The following is a 19,738-nucleotide window of genomic DNA, read 5'->3' as shown; positions in this document are numbered from 1 at the left end:
TGGGAGAATGTCATGGTGACCAAATGCCTTAAACTGGGAGTCTGTGCACTCCTCCCTACACTGTAGTGATGAAGGTGTGTGCTGCTCTGAGACCCAGATGGGGTCTGCATCGCTGAGTAGACCCAAGGCTATGAAGTCACTTGTGCAAATAGGGTGAACAGCAAGGAAGGAGCTACAAGTGACTGTTCTTATCTCTCAGGTGCCCTCTTTCTCTCCCTCAGTTTTGCCCTTACTGAGTCAGTGATGAAATCTTTTATGCAACCAGTGCAAGTGTCTAACGGCTGGGCTGTGGTTTGGTAAGTACTTGTTTCTTCACTCTGAAGAGAAGAACAGTGATAGATAAGGACAAAGCAACTTCCACTGGTTCAAACTAACTGTTCATGCAGCCCCTTCCTCCATCAGTTCCTCAGCCCAATAACTGAGCCCAGCTCCCCTCTCAGCTTCCTGCCCTGCCTTTGACCTGGGGCTTTCTTACTACCTGTCTAATCAACCCATCCCCCCTACCTCAATTTTGCCTTGGAATGGGGAGTTCCCAGTCCCATCCCACAGTTAATGAAGGGATCTATAACTTTAACTTGGGGCCACTGCAAACCTTCACTACAACAAGATGAATTAGCTAGACTAACTGGCTAGGCGAACACCTTTGGCTAGACAAACACCTTTGCCGGGGCCGTTTGACCCCAGTACTTTTTCCTGCCATGGCAGGGGGTCAGACTTGATGATCTGCTCAGGTTCCTTCCAACCCTACCAATAGCAAACTATGAAACACAAACTCATGGGGTGATGATAAGTCCTACTTCTGTGAACAGCTTCCAGTGAAATCCTGGTCATATCAGGAAGAAAAGTGCTTGCCCAGTGGCAAAGTCAAGAATAGCGGTCAAGACTCCTGAGTCCCAGCCCACTGTTGTTGCCTAGACCTAGCTGCCTCCAATTTTCCTATACAGTCCTGCAGTCTGACCATTTCAGCTCTTGTACTTACTGAGCTTGGCCCATTTCAGTCAGCTGACCTTACATTTTCATGGTGTCATAACTGTTAGGAGCAAAAGAAAGTAGGAAATGGTATAGAATAGCAGTTCCCAATCTATGGTACTACACGTACTACCAGTAGTACGCAGACAACCTGCTAAATAATTACTTTACATGACAATTTTAAGTACCACCAGCAAATTTTTGTGTCATTTTAATTGGTGGTATGTAATCTGTCAGAGTTTGGGAACCACTGGTATAAAAGGTGGGAAACCTTAATTCCAGCCAAGAGATGGCCTTATTATACTGCTTGTATTTAAGGGAATATGAAACTAAGTCTGACTATGGTTTTGATATAATATTTCTGATTAAAATGTGCTCATATTTTAATAATGATATGTGACTTGGTATCTGTGACTAGTTTGTACTCAAAGAAAGATGGGGTTACTTGTGGTTGATCCAGATCTGTATGAGACTGCCAGAATGCTCTGTTAGTAGGTCATGGGCCATCATGAGAACAAAGTGCTGATCTGCATATGAAGATCCAGCATAACCCCCCCAAAACTATAATCATAAAGAGTTAGGGCTGGAAGGGACCACTGGAGGCCATCTAATCCAACCCCCTGCCTGAGGCAGGATCATCCCTGGCCAAACCATCATGTACAAATCCTTGTCTAACTTATGAACATACACAGTCAATGCTGCCACATTACAACAAGGCATAACACTCTAGCCTGCTACAGGTGAAGCAGGAGGACAATAGCAGCCAGTGTCCTGCTGCTGCAATAGTTGTTAAAATATGCTTGAGATCCCTGGCAGAGGTCCATACCCCTCCCCCCACCCGTGCAGAGGGAAGAAATAAACCCCACAATCTATTCCAATCTGATCATGGGGCAAAAATATTTCCTGATGCCAAATATGATGATTGGTTTCAGAGCCTCACCCTGAGCAGAGAAGCCAGACACTCTCAAAGGTATACCCCAGTCAAAATCCCCAGCCTTGGATGCATCCCTCCACCCCCCACAGATGCTTCTGAGGAAGGCAGAAAAACCTGACGTGTAGCAACAGAAGGGGAAATAGTCCTTCCTAGCTCCATGTAGTAACCAGAAAAACCCAGAAACATGAAAAATGACCACAGTAGAGCACAGGCATGACTACTTCTAGATCATGCCTGATCTCAATACGTATGCAAGCTCTTCTTGAACACCTCCAGTGATGGAGCATCTAGAACTTCTTTGGACAGTCTATTCCACTGCTTCACTATTCTAAAAATGAAGACATTTTTCTGGGTATTGACTCTGTACCTACTTTGCTGCAACTTCACACCATTAGTCCTCTTCTGCAGTACCTAAAGACACTCCTTTCTGTTTCTGGTGTCAAGAAGGAAACGGAAAGCAGTGCCCAGAGACAAGGGCAAGGAAGTAAAAGGGGAGAGAGAGAGAAATAAGCAGAACAAGAGACACCTAAGGGGTAGCAGAGAACACTGCTATCGGCCTGTTTTTCCTGAGACAGTGCTTGGTCTTCATGGCCCAAGAACTCTGTCTGCTGTATTGCTGCTGACTATGCATTCAAAGTTTTTTTGCTTGCATAAATGCTAGACACCATTGTTTTTAAGTTTGAAAAAAATCAAGGAAAGTATGTGTGTGTGGCGGCGGTGGTGGGGAGAGGGGGTGGCATATTCAACAGAAATGTTTGGCCTTTTGTCAGGAAGGGTTATCAGCAGACAATGGAATTTTGGATGGAAAAAAATGGAAAAATTCTGTAGAAAGGAGACTTTCTAAAATCTTCATTCAGCAGGAAAGTAATTTTCTGTCAAAGTTGAGACAGACTACTTTTGCTTCTCAGTATATGTCTATTGTGCTAATGTACGATTGAATCTATTAATTTATTTGGCTGCTTCAGTGTGTGTGGGAGGGGGAGAAGCTGTGGGCAGTGAAGGAGCAGTGAATTTACCCATGTATATGAGTGTCTGTATGCTGATTTTTCAGGCTCTGAAGTTTGGTGTCTACATTTGCATTTTTGTGGGTATCAATCAGTGCATGTATGGGTGAAAATAAATGTTTTTGAGGGTATACACCTGTGTGGATTTTTAGGAATGTGAATGTTTGCATTTGTGGGGCTATCATGTTGGTGGGTGCTACTGTGCCTTGTGATCTACATTGTAACATGGCCACTTCACACCACAGAAGCTCAGGTCAGACTATGACCCCTGCAGCTCCAGGCTCTCCAACCCCTCCTGACTGAAATGACTCCTGTAGGGTGTGAGCAGAGTCCAAACCCAGCTTGCTAGTCCCCTCCTTGAACAAGAACAGCCTGATGTAACATGTCATGAAACCCAGGTCCAGCAGTATCCTCCCTGACCCCTTCAGGCTATTGCTGAAGCCACTATCTTGCCTGTTATAACATATGATTGCTTCCAAGCCATTAATATCACTTAGCTGGTCCTGAACTAGTATAGGAAGAGCCTTTGGGCCTCACTCACTGCCTGGAGTGAGTATTGGGGTTAAACCAACCTAAAAGGGTTATGCTCAACTATTGACTTAGCCCAGGGCAAAAGACTGGCTGGGCCACAATGTGCTTCTGCACCCAGGGGTGCCAATCTGTGGTTCAGTAACAAAAGTTTCAGGAGCAGTTTTTGATCTTAGGTATATTGGTCTAGTATATTGCTGCTACCCATCCTGTTCTAACTACTAGGATGGGAACTAGTAGGAGTCCAAAAACCAATGCCCGACCCCACGTTGCTCTATCAAACCAAATCCCATTCCCCTTATAGACCTGGGAAGGTAACCAACCTGTCGGGATATCTCCCTTCCTATTCTAACCCACGAGGCTGCATTCCTTCCATCACCAGGCCCACAGCTTTGCATACCAGGTCTGTAGAATATATACATAAGCTCCTGTCCTATCCCCAGGCATGTGGGAAAATCTCTTGCAAGGGGGCCCCTGGCACATTTCACCCTACTCCATCTGTTGGCCTTGGGGGTAATTGTCTTCCTCTACCCGAGGTAATGAGCGGATAGGTGTTGTGGATGGTGGTCATTAATCATTGCCACCTTTCCTTCCCCTCCGTGGATGTTATGGGCCTATTCATATGATACCTGGGGCTTCGGCTCCCTCCCCACAATGGAACCAAAACTAATTCCTGAGCTTTTTATCCATTTTAACCAATGAATAATTTAAAAGCAAGTTCTCTGATTTGCTTTATAGAGGGAGAGATTAATGAGTATGTGTATTGCTTATAATATGAGTTTTATAATCCATATTATATATAATAATATAATCATTATATAGATCATCCAAAATGAACTATAACAATATCAAAAAGGGCATATAAGCAATACATATACTCATTAATCTCTCCCTCTATAAAGCAAATCAGAGAACTTGCTTTTAAATTATTCATTGGATAAAATATGTGTGTGTATGTGGTTTTCTATGTCTACATGCCATGATGCCTCGTCTCTGTGGAGCTATGTTGTGAGCCTGGGTTTCTATATTTCTTTACTTTGTGAAGTTTTGCATGCACTGATCTGTGTGTTGTGTGGCCGGCTTTCTTTGTACCTTAACAAATCATATGCACATGGATCTATGTACTGCATGTATGGTTTTCTGTGGGTTGGGTGGAGGAATCCCTGTGTTATGTGTATTTTTCTGGACTGTGTTGTGTGCTTGAGCTTGTATTGATTTCCCATGTGCAGCTGGCCATCTCTCTCACAGGCATCCATTGTTTTTTCGCAGGCTGGTCTGGGGCAGGATCTGAGACCTAGTCCTGGTCCATCACCTCCCAGCATAATGATCTAGAGAAAACAGAGCCTGGGGCACTGTCTAGTCTGCCTGCTGCTTTCTCTGGTCTCTGTGCCCTAGGCAACTCCTTATTCAGCCCAGGAATGGGAGCTTCTGGATCTAAGGAGTGCCCCCAGTAGGACAATGCCCAATACTAGAGTGCTCAAACTCTACCCTTTAAAGCAATGGCCATTTGCAAGCATGTTTCCCTCTTTTCCTGTGCCTGTTTCAGAAACCACACGCTCCTGGCTGTTATGCTTTTGTCCTAAAGCATTTTATTTCAGCAAGCAGCAATAAAATTGATCTAGCATGAAGGGCTCAGACTGACACAATGAGCTTCCTAAGCAACCACCAGACATATACAACTCCTCTACTCACCAGTTACCTCAGATTTGCCCACCATGCAGGTCTCTGCCCTATCTTGTCTGTACACAATAGAGTCCAGCAATTGCAAGTAAATGTATTATACAGAGAGGGGACAACTCTGTGTAACAGTCACTAGGAGGCAGCAAAGGGGCTGAAGCACTTATAAAATGGGCCATCACCTGGTAGGGACCCCCTTAACATGTTCAGAGGGTACAGGGTGGTATGTTTTCTGGCGTGCATGTACGAAGCAATCAGCAAAAGGCCACAGCGTCCAAGCAGAAGCACAGGTAGCAGCCAGGCCTCTATCTGGTCTGTGCCATGACTCAGATTCGCGCATAGTGGATGGGAACCCCGTTTTTACAGGTGACCCGGATCCGGCGCTTAGAAGACTTGCCCCTGTAGCGGCACTGGGTACTACTGCCTTTCCTTGTCCGGATGCAGTCAGTAACTGGGTAAGCCCGGAGGCTCTCACGGGTATCTTTGCTGATCCGCTTCCCTGAGCGGCAGATATATCTCATCCTGGCCTCGTTGACATGAATGAAGGTGTTGGTGGGCCTGCAGGGCAGTCCCCGGCGCTGCCTCATGGTGTTGCAGTATTGACGGTTGTTCTTAGCTTTAGTCTTGGGATAGTCAAGATGCTTATTCTTGAACTCTTTGTATTTGCCATCTTGAGCCACCACCATTAGCCAAGCAATTGTCAGCAAGAGCAAGAGGAGGAGCATGGGGCAAAGTGCCTTTTGGGTCATGGCAGTGCCTGATACTGGTCTTCCTGCAGTGGGAACAAAAGGGTTCAGGGGACAGAATCTGCTTGGGGTGGGGACTGTTTCTACCACCGACTATCCTTACCCACTACACCCACCTCATAAGATCCCACTGCCACATACCCTGCCCTTGCTGTTCCCCACCTAATGCCCACACTGCAAGCTACTCTCAACAATCAGTCATTCTCAATAACTCCATTTAACACACCCCTCCAATGTCCAGCTGCCTCCAGTACCCAATTACAACAGGCAGCAATAATGCCCTTCATTAGGCAGTCAGCTTCCTTTATTTTTCCTGCTGGAGAGTGGGGAGAATTAAGCCCAATAACAAGTGGGGAAAATGAGGCATGTAGTAGGCAAATGATACAAATGCACAAAGATGATCAGCAGTGAAGGGATTTATATCTTCACAGTGCTTGCACACTGTTCCACTGTGTCAGAACAAGTGAGCATGAACCCAGGAGTCTGGGCTTCTGATCCCAACTCTGCTCCCAAGACTTTGCTACCTAGCAAGGGCTAGGGATAGAACCCAAGTCTCCTGGATTTCATAGGAACACGGGACTAGCAGGGAACCCCTGGGTTACTGAAACCAATATCCAGCTATCACAGACAGCCATGGCATTATCACCCCCTTCATCAACTTATCGAGGCACAAATGATCCTGCTCAGAGATTGGTCATGACATCGCCTTCCCCTTACCTGAATCTTTGTACTGTGTTTCCTGATAGAGAAATGGATGGATTCAGCAACCTGCAAAGCGGAGAGACCCTAGGTGTCCACCCCTCTGGGACTTATTATATAGATCCCATCCATGCATCGGGGAGGTTGGTATGTAGTAACTGTGGGAGGTGGCAGGGAGGGAGGGACCAGGGTGTGCAGCAATTCTGGCACCATCCTCTGAGCTAATGGAGTGAAACAGAAGTGAAGTGTGTCAGGTGGAAAGAGTGGGGAGAGTGCCCAGGACAGTAAAATATTTCAAATGTCTGTGTATAAATATAGGGTGAGAGGAAAAGGAAAGGTTTTTAACAAATGTTTGTGTGTGTGCATGTTTGCATAAGTGTGTGTGTGGGGGGGGGGGGGGGTCACGGATGTCTTTTTTTGAAAATGATGTGGTGTGCCTCTGGTTACCTCTGGGGAAATGTGTTTTGTTGTATGCAGGCTTACATGGGCATATGGGTGTAGATATAAGTCCATCGGGAATTATGGTGTTGACATTCATTTAGTTCTTGGTGAGTGAATGCCTGCTTATGCTTGCATGTATGCAAATGTTGCATTATTACGCATCCTGGGTTCTACCACTGATAGTGGAGTGAATATAAGTAGTGCCATACTGGATGAGACTAATGGTCCCTCTAGCACAGTACTCTGTCTCAATAGTGGCAGTAGTAAATGATTTGGAGGGAGAGTATACGTACAGAACATAGCTAGTGCATATATGTACATGTCTAGTGTACATGTACAGGGCATGTCTAGGGTATCTTGTCACACCCATCCTGACAGCAACCATAATTGGATTAGGGATGTCAGATCCTTGACTGCTCTATTTAATAACTATTCATGGAATTGTCCTTCAGAATTTTTCTAATCCCTTCTTAAGATCATAGGAAAAGGGTCTCATGAAGTCATGTAGTCCAGCTCCCTGCTCAACGTAGGTTCATCCCTGACTAAACCATATCAACCAAGTGTCTGTCCAACCCATTCTTGAAAACTTCCAAGGGTGGTGGTTTCACAACATTTCTAGTAAGCTTGTTCAAATGCTTGACCACCCTCATAGTCAGAAAGTTCTTCCTAATCTCCAACAAACATTTCCCCTGATGAAGTTTGAGTCCATTGCCCCTAGTCTTGTCCCCTGCAGACATAGGTGGACATCACCTTTCAGGTATTTGAAAAATGTTATCAAATCCCTCCTCAGTCTTCTCTTCTCCAAGTTAAATAACCCTAGTTCTGTCAGCCTATCCTCATAGGTCTTGTCTCCCATAGGTTTTGTTGCCACGCGCTGGACTCTTTCCAAACTTCCCACCTCCTTCTTGAAGTGTGGGGCATAAAACTGGACACACTATTCAGGTGAGGACTCACCAGTGCTGAATACAGTGAAAGAATCACTTCTCTCAATTTGCAGCTGACACTCCCAATATGTCACTGGCTTTTTTTTTTTTTCCAACAAGAGCATTTTATTCATCTTATAGTCCACCATGACTCTCATGTCCTTCTCTGAAGTACTTCAGCCTAGCCAATCATGCCCCAATTTGTATTTGTGCAGGTTGTTCAATTTTTTAACCTGGTTGTACTACCTACCTCTACAATGAGTTCCACAAGTTCTGTGCTGTGCAGAAGATTTCTTATTGTTTGTGTTAATGCTGTCCCATGTAATGTAGGTGGCTGTTCCCTAGCTCTTGTACTCTGGATAGGTATGAACTGACCCCACAGTAGGTCAGGTCAGGCTCATTTCCTACCCTGTTCTTCTCTACTCCTCATCCCCGCCCCTGACCTGCAGTTACTCTTACCCAGGCGCCTGGCTTTGCCAGTCCCCTCCCTCAAGCAAGATCAGTAAGATTTGACCCTTCTAGAAACCTTGGCCCAGAGCTAGCCCCAGCTACCCACATCCCTGTAAAACAGGGGTGACTCTCACCCCAACCCAAGCAGAGAGCAAGTCCAAGTGCCCATCCAACACTGTTATTTGCTCAGTGGGTATCAGTTGGGGATTGAGACATCCTTGACATAGTTCCACTTTCCCTCAGGGCTTTTCTGTTTGGAGGACTTTCCTATATATCAAGCAGTTGGGAAAGTCCTGCCTGCACAAGGGAAGGTTTCACAATGTCAAGAGGCCCAGGGACCAACTGTAATGGTTCTGAGGCTGTGGAACTGGGAGGAAGAGTATGTTTCCTCCTGGGCCCTTGTAAGGTTTCAGTGCAGTGGGAAATATCCCAGAAGAATGCTGTTCCTAGGGACAGATGATCCTCTCATTCACCTCATTACAAATCAAGAGGTTCTCCACTAAGGTCCCTGCATCTTAGAGGAGCCCTGCTGTGGGCTCCCAGAACTGCTCTATATTAAAATGCTCATTCTTTACCTGTTAGATCTCTCCCTTGGAATAATCTTACCCACCCTCACTAGCTGAACCTCAAATGCCTAGTCTGTTCTAACTAGTGGGGAATAATGAGCACTGAAAAGATTAGAATCACTTTCGCATCAACAGTCACACTCAGAATCAGAAGAGGAACCCAGGCAATCCAATTCCCTTCCATCCCCTGTGTATAAACCCCTGGGGGGTGAAGCTCAGCTTCTGAAGACTCTCCATCACTGGAGGTGGTCAAGAAGAGGTTCGACAGTCACTGGTTAGGGATGATCTAGGAGTAGCTATGCCTGTGTTATACTATGGGTATTTCCCAAGCTACTGGGCATTACTGGTTAATCCCACCCCCACACCCCAGTCACTGCTACATGTGTAAGGAGGGGTTTACACCTTCCTCAGAGGCATTGGATGTTTACAGCAGCCAAAGCTGAGGATTTTGATGTTGGTGTGCCAATGCTCATGCAAGATCATCCCAGAGATGCTTACCCCAGAGGTTCCTTGCTATAGGATTTTGACCCTCTCTTCAGGGCCAGACTGATCCCCATCTTTGGGGTCAAGAAGGAATTTTATCCCATGGTCAAACTGAAGTGGACTGGTGCATGGGGGGTAGGGGGAGCAGCTTTCCTTCGATCCTTTCTCTGGGGTCTCTCAAATATATTTTAACAACATAATTTGTCTAAGGTTTATTTTATCCTATGTGCAGGATCTAATCCAGTCTCGACTGATACCAGGATCATAAGAAAATAGGGCTGGAAGGCACCTTAAGAGATACCATAGCCTAACCCCAAGGCAAGATCATTCCTATCTAAACCATCCTCATCAACAAATGCTCATTTCATTCTGAGTTAAACAGCCGCTATGAATGGGGCCTCTCCCACTTTTACATGTAATATATTTTTATGCTTAAGCACCCATCTAGTTAGTTCTTCCTTAATCTCTGACCTGTCTCCCTAGATTGTTCAACCCTGATTTCTTTCCAGTTTGTCCCTGTGCCCAAAACTTGAACACAGCACTTCATGTGACTCCTCACCAGTGCTGAATAAAGAGTTCCCACTCCTGTTGCCTATACATACCAATGGGGATATGCATATAAGGGGCACAGTTCCTAGCAATCCAACCTTGTATACAAAGGAGGGTATGAAGATAAGCACCACAGAGGGACTGTCACACAGAGCACAAATGCATTTGTACGGTAACAGAAATATTCGAGGAGACCTAAAATGGTTTAGTGCCAAAAATGGGTGTATCCAAAGGACAGAATTACTGTTGCAGATTAGGCTGAGTAGGAGGGAACATGGTGGCAGGAGATGGATGGACCCAAAGGCAAAGGAGATTATGGGCCAAAAATGGTGGATTCCATCCTCCTTCCCCTCCCTCCCCACAACCCAGGGGAAGCTTAGCAGTAAGTAGAGAGTCTGGCCATATAGTAAGGCAGTGCTCATAGTTAGGAGACACATTTCCTCCTTCTCAATGTGTTTGGGCCAGAGGATGGATTGTACTTATGGGGAATGTCATGGGCAGAGTGTGGAGAAACTACAAGATACACATAGCCAGTTGATGGCCAGATTTTAGTCGGAAAAAGGGGGGGAAAATCGCCATAAAAATGTTGACTGAATAAACCCTGATACTAAACCTATCCCAAAAGGGCAATTGGAAATACAACAGCAGTAAGTGTTAGTTTGCTTACATGGAGAAGTGAGGGCATGCTAGGAATGTGAAGGGAGTTTGTGGGTCTGGCTGATGGCTGCAGGGTGCATACCTGAAATAATAGTGTGTTTGCATATAAACTTCCCTACTCCATAATGCTGTGTCAGGATTGACGTATATCAGGGAACTGGATTATCAGACCCTGGAGGAAGTGGGGCAGAAAAGTGTGTCTTGGAAGTAAAGGGCCAGAGATAAAGAACCCAAATAACTGGGGAGGGTAGCTGACTCCAGTGGTGAGATGGGGATCCTGGCAGGGCAGGACCCAGTGGACTCCAGAGACTCTAAGGCAAATGCTGAACTTCCAGAATCAGATGCAGAGGAGATCATTGGTCAGAGAACCCTATAGACTGAGCTGACCTGAGAAGAAGGCTTTTGAAACAACTGGGAAGGAGGACTGGTGAAGATCAATGGAGAGGTACAGTGCCTAGAGCTAGTGGAAATTTACAGCTACATGTGCCTGTTTGAGGTACACCATGACCTCGAAGGCTGGGCCTGAAAAGCAAATGCAGTGCTGACCAGGCAAGCCCCGTGCCTACATTTGGCAAGAAGCCCAGAACATGTGAGAGAAGAGGGAAAGAGCAGGTTGGGTCTTAAATTATCCTCTATCTTCACTGATAATTGGGCTCATTGTCCAGGCCCAAGAGCCAGAACCATCTAGAAAGTCTCCCTGGAGCAGAGGTTACAATGAATCTTTGGTATCTCTGATCAACCTGTGACCTGTCCTGGACACCTGGGTTCACCTTGAGCCTAACAGCTCAGGTGGGCAGGGAGCCAACTCATTCCTTGCTGTGTTCATCCATGTGCTCTAGAATTATGGTCTGTAGGTCTGCTAACTTGCACCAAAGTGAAGCAGTTTGTGGGTCTCAGAGGGGCCTGTGATGGGGCTCCATGACCATGGGGAAACATGAAAATCATGGGGCTGGGGAATTGCTTGTATATTCTGAGATGTCCAGGCCCTCATCAAGTCTAACCTCCCACATAACAAATGAGAGAAGAAAGGCCTCATAGAACAGATGTGTTAGAAAAATGTCCAGTTTTGATTTAGAAATCCTCAGGGCCAGAGAATCCATCCCAGCCACTACTGATTAGTTCCAGTGGTTAGTTGATGTCACTATTACCCATTTTCATATATATATATATATATATATATATACATATATATATATATACACACACACACACAGGTGAGCAGGAAGTCACCCCCTACTTTTCCAGGATGTGATCTCCTGAGGTCTGGCACTCAAGGTCCCCCTGTTTATGTAATCAAGGCTACCACTAGTACTTTTGGCCATAGCATGTCCCTAGACACTCATGTCCAGCTGATTCTCCCCCACAACCACCATCCCCATACCTGTAACCCTTCCTGGATTCTTTGAGGTCTTCCTTGGGTTGGGAAGCATTGGCTTTCCCAGAACAGGAATTCTTACCCTTCTGCCATCCAGCAGAGAGGGAAGATGAGGAAGAGACAAATAGAAACCATGACTTTTACATTCTGAAGAGGGCTGTTTGGACACAATTCTGTCAAAAAAAAATTCTTAAAGATTTTATTTTCATTCAAGTGAAAAGAAAACACAAGTATGAAAACCTCAAAATTTGCCATGAAATGAACTTGTCATTCTTCAGCCAACACCTCTGTGCTCAAGTTCCATGACAAACCAAAATGGATTCAGTAGCACAGAAAAAAAATACCTGCAGACCTTTCTAAATTGGTTAGTCACCTGTCATTCACGTGAGGTAACAACTTGAGTCTTATCTTACCCAGATAAAAGATTTTCCTTTATGGGTAGATTTGCCTTCAAGATACAATCTGTATAAAATTATCTATGCACAGAGATACACGAGCCAGTGTCATGATGAATTACTTGTACTTTTCTGTTTTTTTCAGACTGGAGGAAGTCTAAAGACATGTGTGTGCACACATATTACTTGCTAGGATAAGTGCATCACTAAAAGGAGGGTTTGTACTGGCAGGAAGCTGAGCTAATGAGGGAAGATACTTAAATGAGATACTGTGATTTGGTGGAAAGGGAAATCTCTTGCTTTGTCTGAGATCAAAAATGTAATAAAAATGAGAGCTGGTTGTGAGTGATATGGGGTGCCTTTGTCTTTTTGTTCAAGATTTCATTCTCTCCAGAAGAAATCAGGAGTGATACCCCCACCCCACCCCTACACAACTTCAAGCTGAAAATCAGGCTGTGATAAAAGCAGAGGCACAAACACGGAAAGACTAGCAAAGATACATGTGTGCATGGATCCTAATGGCAGTGTTAGAGTAATATAGCCCTGTTTGACCCTCCTGTGGTGTAATTCCTAGACATGACATGAGTTTTGCTTTCAAGAATTTGGGGTACTGTTCCCCCCAAACCCCTGCATCGATCTTCTTGAAACTTTGCAGACTTCATTCTCTCTGCAGAGTCTACCACTCCTGAAAATATCATCCAAATTGGACAAAAAACAACAAAGATATAGATATTTTATTGTTTCCCCAATATGGCCTATGGCCGGATCTCCAAGGCAGCTCCGAAGCTCTTCAGGAAGCCAAATGAGGCAGTGCTTCGACCTGGATGTGCTGCTTCAGACCCTGAAGCATATGAAGGTTCTCCAGGTCCAAAGCTCCATCCGAAGCCTCGCACAGCCCTAATGGCTTCCTCCACTCTATTCAACCCACCTGGATGGAAACAATGAGGGATAGGGATTAACTACCACCACCTCTTACTTGTCTTTCCTCCTAGCTCTTCCATAATTCTGTGCCACCCCATAATCCCTCAGTGCTCCTTCCCTTCCCAGCAGCAGGAAGAATTCTCCCCATAACACATCTATTTCTTGGACAAGAAATGGCTTTTGTGATGGGTAGGTCAGTACTGAGCACAGTGGTTGGTAATACATTGTCTTGATCCCACCCCAGGGCCTTCCAGCCTTACAGACCATTTCCACATGCAGTCAGTGCTGGGGGAGTGTAAGACTGCCAGAGCAGCAGGCAGAGATAATTTTTCCCCAGCATGTGGCCTAACCCTGCTCTCTGACAGTCTCCAAGCTTAACTCTGGAAAGCAATAAGTTTCCTATTTCTTTCCCAGGCTTTATTAGCACTGATGTAGTAAACTACGGACAACCCAGTATCTACAGCTACTACAACCCATCCCTGTTTGTTTTTTTGGTTTTTTTATAGATTATTACCCTCAGTGACTTTTCTGGGTTTAACCAGAAACTTCTGGATGATGCAGAAACACAATGCTTCCTGTAGGAGTTTCAGTCATGCTAGGCCATAGTTATGCTACATCACAGTTAAGCAAGGCACTGCAAAGAATCTTTGGAGTAGCACGCTTCATTGACTGTTGGGTGACTTGATAAAAGCCAAAATGCTGAAATCAGCAGGAAATAAGCCCTACATGCCCGAACTTGGCAGCAGGGAATAGAAGTTGGCAAGGGATGAGCTCCAGGTGTCTGGACTTGGTAAAAAGCCAAGTAAAAAAGGAATACCTCAATAAAGAATTGGCACAGGCTGGATGCCTCTCAGCTATAAAAACAGGAGTTGCAATACTAGGCCTGCTGTAGCAACATAGGTGGCATCAGTGCACGTAAGGTATTGCTTCACTGTCTGGGAAGTTTTGCTGAACTAATCTGACTGCTGTGCAGACCCACTAGCCACTGCCCTAAAATAATCACTCTCCCTGAGCTTTCACCACCAAACACAAATTCAAGTCATTCTTTCTGCATTGCACGCAAGCTCCAGGAGGCTGGTTGCCAGCAGCTGCCTCTAAGGGCACCCTGACCCAACCAGGCTGAACACCAAGAGCAACATCAAGCAGAAGGCTGGCTGGAGACCCTCTCAAACAGCCACATACCTCAGAACAACACTTGTTATCCATTTTCAGTGTCCCACCATGAATTTCACTAACAGCATAAACAGACCCTGTCTTGTCTTTATTGTAGGATTAGCTGTTCCGGTACATACCTCAGCACAGCTGCCCTGCTTCATTGGCATTTACAGATGTTGCCGTTGTCCTGCAGGGGTAAATTCCTACTGCTCCCACTGTTTCAGGGCTGGATCCTATGGGACAACAGCCCCACCCAAGCTTTTAGTAAGTCCAGAGTCTGCTCTTGCATGCCAAGTCACTAGATAGGAAGCATTTGAGGTCCGGAGTTGCAGCTGTTCCAGTCAGAGACTACAACCTCCAGCAGCAGTTGCCCCATTGCATTCAGGAGGGCAGCAAGTCTACAGCTGGTCTTACAAAATGAAGGAGCTGATCTGCTCTGGGACCATCTGTATTGGATTAGTGGTGACATGGGGTGATAAAGACAGTCTCCAGAAAGCAACACAGACTCTAGAATTTGCTTTCAATATCAACAGCTCTAGGGCAGTGATTCTCAATTAGGGTCGCATCCCACGCCACCTTGGGGTACTTTGTGATTCTTTTAAGGGAGCCGTGGGATGCCACACCATGTTAGCACTGTTAGGCTTGGAAATGTAAGTCACAAGAGATGAGTCATAAGTCACAAGCATCATAAACTGAGAGATTTCAACCAGAAATCAACAGTTGGGGGGAATCGTTCACAACACAAAACCTGCTCTGTACATTTTTTTGTCTAGTCAAAAAGAATAAAAAGAGCTGAGATTTTCTTAGAGGTGCCATGAGTCTATTCAGGGGAGTCTTGAGTCTTAAAAAAGTTAAGAACTACCACTCTAAGGAATGGGGAGAGAGAGAAAGCAACTTGCTTTTGTCTGATCTATTCTCTTCTGACACCTCTCAGAGCTCTTGGCAACTATCTCTTTACAGTTTATACTGCAAGGTTGGTTTGTTTGCCCACAGACACTTGGCTGAGGAACAAGAGATGGAAGCAGTTAGAAAGAAACAGAAAACTGCTCCCCCAGGAAACACTGTGGAGTCCTTACCACCCACAATGAAGTATTAGAGGGCAATGATAGGGGAAAATAATAAAGATGACACAGCTCCTGCATGGGACCCCACATTAAGGCTGTCTCTCTCTCTCTCTCTCTCTCTCTCTTTTTATCTCTCTATGCCCCTCATAGTACACACAGTAGAAAGGCAAGCAACTTGAGAAAGGTTCAAGAGGGTCCTGTCCCTCTAGCTCAAGTCTGACTATTGACAGAGATCTCTTTAGTTTGATTACAGAGGTAAAAGGCACCAGGAACTGTGGCATTGTGGCAGATTTTAATTCCCAGCTGTAGAATGGAGAATGACTATTATTTATCCCTCTTCCTTTCTCTTTCCCTATCTCCCTCTCATACAGAGTGAGGTGCAGTTTTTCAGCCCTGAAGACGAGGTTAAAAATGATTGTTTAGGGATTCCACTGAAGCAAGGGTCGGCAATTATTTTGAGTGGAGGGCCACTTACTGCATTTTGGCAAGCCATCGAGTGCCACATGACAGGCAGCCAGGCACAGCTAAATATTAATTTTCAAAAATGTTTAGGGGCCCCACAGTCTGGATAGAATGGCCTGGCGGGATCCATCTGGCCTGCATTTTGCCCACCCCTGCACTAAAGGATCCTATCTAAGTACCAGGTTCAAATCAGTCCTAAACTTTCGAATAGAAACAGATGTCTACAATTATTCCTTCATAGAAAGGCAGTACTGAAGTTGGGTTGCACAGGTCAAAGAGAGGCCATTTCCAAAGTCTGAGGTTGGTGCCATTGTACTGATCCACCAATGTTTTGACTGTGGTTTCTGTTTTATTCACAATGAACAAGATATTAAAATTTGTAATGATCTGAGAATAAAGGGAATAGAAATTCATAATTAAGTTTAAGTGTGGCTTGTTAAATAGTGGATTAACCAAAATATTTCTGTTTTCCCTGTCATTATGTTTTGCCTAGGCACAGGCTGCAGAGGCACACACACACAGGCCTGCTTGCTTTTGAAATGTTTCTTGTGGTGTCGGTTTGATCCTTCAACATTGTCATGAGGATGTGTTTACATTTAAGCCTCCAAATTTTTGCAGAAGATGAGAGGCTTTCTTGCAGTGTCAGTCTGATCTTTCAACATTGTCATGAGGATAAATGACAACCTCCAGATTTTTGCAGAAGACAAGACAAGACAAGAGAAGGATAGTGGCTGTTGGTAAAAGGCACTGATGGAGCTAGTGTGGAGATGAGGGGTGGAATAGCAGGGGGTTGTGGCTTGTAAGGGGAACCAAAGAAACTAATGAGAGCTCAAGCTTGGGATACACAGGAAGCTGAAAGTTGTCATGTGTGGGAATTATATTCAACAGTGACTATGCTGGCTCCTCCCATTCACTGTTGCTCAGACATTGTCCACATTGTGATTTGCTGTGGTCTCCTCTGGTCTCCCCTGCTCCCAGAGTCATGCTCTTCATGAAAAACATCTAGAAAGGGACAATGCTCTGAGCCCTCACTCCTTCCTCACTCATTGCCAGGCTCTCTGACCAGAACCAGAGAGTGGTTTCAAAAGAAGGTCTCACTACTCCCTTGTTCAATGACATTAACACTTCCCTTCATCTACTGGATACATCCTATTATAATGTTTGCCTTTTTAAACCCAAATAACATTGGTGATTTGGATTCATCCTGGGATCAAATAATGTCCCCAGGGGGTGTTGTCCTCCCTGTTCTCCCAACCTAGAGTAGTGGTTAAGTCCTTCAGTTCAAGGACTGAAGGGAAATCAGAGACATTGTCCATAAAACTGTTGCATGAATGTTCACATCCTGTGCAAACAGATAATCCAACGCCAAAGCCTCTAAAATACTTTCCGCTTCTGAATCCTTAAAGTACACCCTCCTGTCCCCAGTCTCCTTCCCTGGTTGCTCTGACCAGTGTCTCCCCTCCCGTATCTTCTTTCTGGTAACAGAATAGTGGATGCCACTGCCTGTTGAACTCAGATACACCAAAGCTCCTGAGGCAGTGACTATGATTTCTGGACTTGCCTCTTGTCTGCCATTCATCCCGGAGACCCTGACATACTCAGTATGGGTTTGTCTGCACACCTTCCATGCCACAATCAGAAGCACTGCAGAGAAACATGCTTGCCCACTTGGTCCCTGCCAAGGGCATGCCAAATCCCCAAAATGCAGCTTGCTTAACCTATCCCTGAGTGTACAGCCGAATGCTAGTCTTAGTGGCTGGGTTTACACAAGGACGCTGACTGTGCAGTTGTTACTGCGCAGTCATTTAGGACTTGCATAACCAAGTACTAAAAGGATGTATAGTAACGTTCTGGCACAGTGCCTAGTGATGCTTATTACACAGTAGCTCATTACTATAATGGTCTGTGGCCAGCAACACTACTGCACAGTGGTAATGAGCTATTTAGCAGTAGTAATGAGCTAGACAGTAATGAGCTGTCAAGTAGACATGGACAGATTCTCTGTTTTTGACAAACTTTTTAGGCTGTGCTCAGTGCTGCTTTGTGATCCTCATATAAAACCTTTCATGGTATATCTGTCATCTATCCCCATATAAACTCTCCAACAAACCTTCCATCTGCACCCAAACTTCCTCTGTCTGTCTGCTGACCACCCATCCCATTTATCCATCACCCCAACTCCTGCGTGCTCTCTCTCTCTCTCATTTTGTCTCTCTCTTTGCCACAATGAAAGTATCCCTCATTCCATGCCCATAGCATTTAAGGTCCATATCATCCTTGCTCTGCTTATTGAAGAACAGCCTGGATAACTAGCAGAGGTTCTTGATTGGATAACAGTGGAGAGGTTCGCAAAGGCACGGAACAAAAGCCCAGCTGCTCCTGGTCTTCCACCAGATCTCCATCGTCCACCCCCAGCTCCATCTTCCTTCCCCTGAATTTGTTTCCATCCATCTCTCTTTCTACTGTTATTTAATTCCTTCATTCATTGCTGTTCTCTCTTCTTTCTCTCTCTACCACCACCCACATTTCCAATTTACAGAAGTGATGATAGCCCCTTCAATGGCCAAGCTTATCCCACCTGCAGCACCATTTTAATGGCTGCAGTGCTGAACATCATCGCTTGCTGTTTAGCCTATCCCAGGGAAGAAGTCAACAGAACCTACTGTGGCCCCTTCCCAAATTCTCTTTGATGTAGCTCCAGTACCCCACAGCCCATAGCCTGTGCCTAGGGCAGATCCATGGCCTAGACAACACTGTCTTTAAAAACCATATTATATAACTGAGCTTGCAAAAGAATTGTTCTTTAGAATGAAGAATTTCTTTAGCTCCTCTTAGCTCTTTTGTCAGTGGAGGGTTTTTTGTTGTGAAACATAGCAGTAGGTTAAGATGGGTTTGCATATGTGTAAGAGAGTTATAAATTGGAAACACAGACTGGGAGGGTGAGTTATGCTGCTTCATTAGAGCTTATGAGGAGAATGAGTTGCAGGAAAAGCAACCCATGATTCCCAGTCACCTGAGGACAGACTGGCCCTCGGACTGCAGGATTTCTTGGTCCCCTAGGGATGTCAAGAGGGATGGTATTTATCCAGATCCTGCATTTGCTTTGGCAATAATTTATCCACTTTAAGAGACTGCCTATAGTTTTGTCTCTTTGTAAGCCAAAAAAGGGACAAACTCAAACCTTGAAGTTGAGATAACTAATTCCCTGAAATTGGGATTGTTCTGATTTTGAAAATGACCCTCCCATCCCACCATGTCCTGGTGCATTTATCCCCAGCCAGCCTGAACAATTGAGAAGTCCCTGAAACTTCAGGCATTCTGGGCTCTCTCAAACATAGCTCAACTCAGTAGGGCAGACCTAGGACTAGAAAGGCAATGCAGAGCTTACTTGGCAGGTCCTGTGGCTACATGTGACAAGCCTAGGGCATCTGAGAGAAGACAGGAGCAAGGTGGGTGTTAAATTATCCTCTCACTTCACTGATGATTCATTTCATTGTTCAGGCCCAAGAACCAGAACCATCTTGAAAGTCTCCCAGGTCAGGGGGACACAGGTCAATGGTTACAATGGAACTCTGGCACCTCTGATCAATCTGTGACCTGCCTTGGACACGTGGGTCTTGTCTGTCCCCGCCTACAGCTCCAGGTGGGCCTGGAGCCAAACCTCTCCAAACTGTGTGCATTCTTGCACTGTGGGTTAATGGTCAGTATATCTGGTAACCTGCACCAAACAAAACTGGTTT

At 45.3% G+C, this 19,738-nt stretch overlaps 1 pseudogene; it reads right to left on the bottom strand.

The window, feature by feature from the left end:
• Window positions 1–5,438: 5,438 nt before the first annotated feature.
• LOC149862622 (ribonuclease pseudogene) lies at window positions 5,439–5,798 on the bottom strand (annotated as a pseudogene).
• Between the last annotated feature and the right edge of the window lie 13,940 nt (window positions 5,799–19,738).

The sequence above is a fragment of the Crocodylus siamensis genome, chromosome 6, assembly GCF_052110815.1.
Source record: "Crocodylus siamensis isolate JL-2025a chromosome 6, ASM5211081v1, whole genome shotgun sequence".
Lineage (NCBI taxonomy): Eukaryota > Metazoa > Chordata > Crocodylia > Crocodylidae > Crocodylus > Crocodylus siamensis.
The sequence above is the reverse complement of the archived record's forward strand: the minus strand, read 5'-3'. Positions and strand labels throughout refer to the sequence as shown.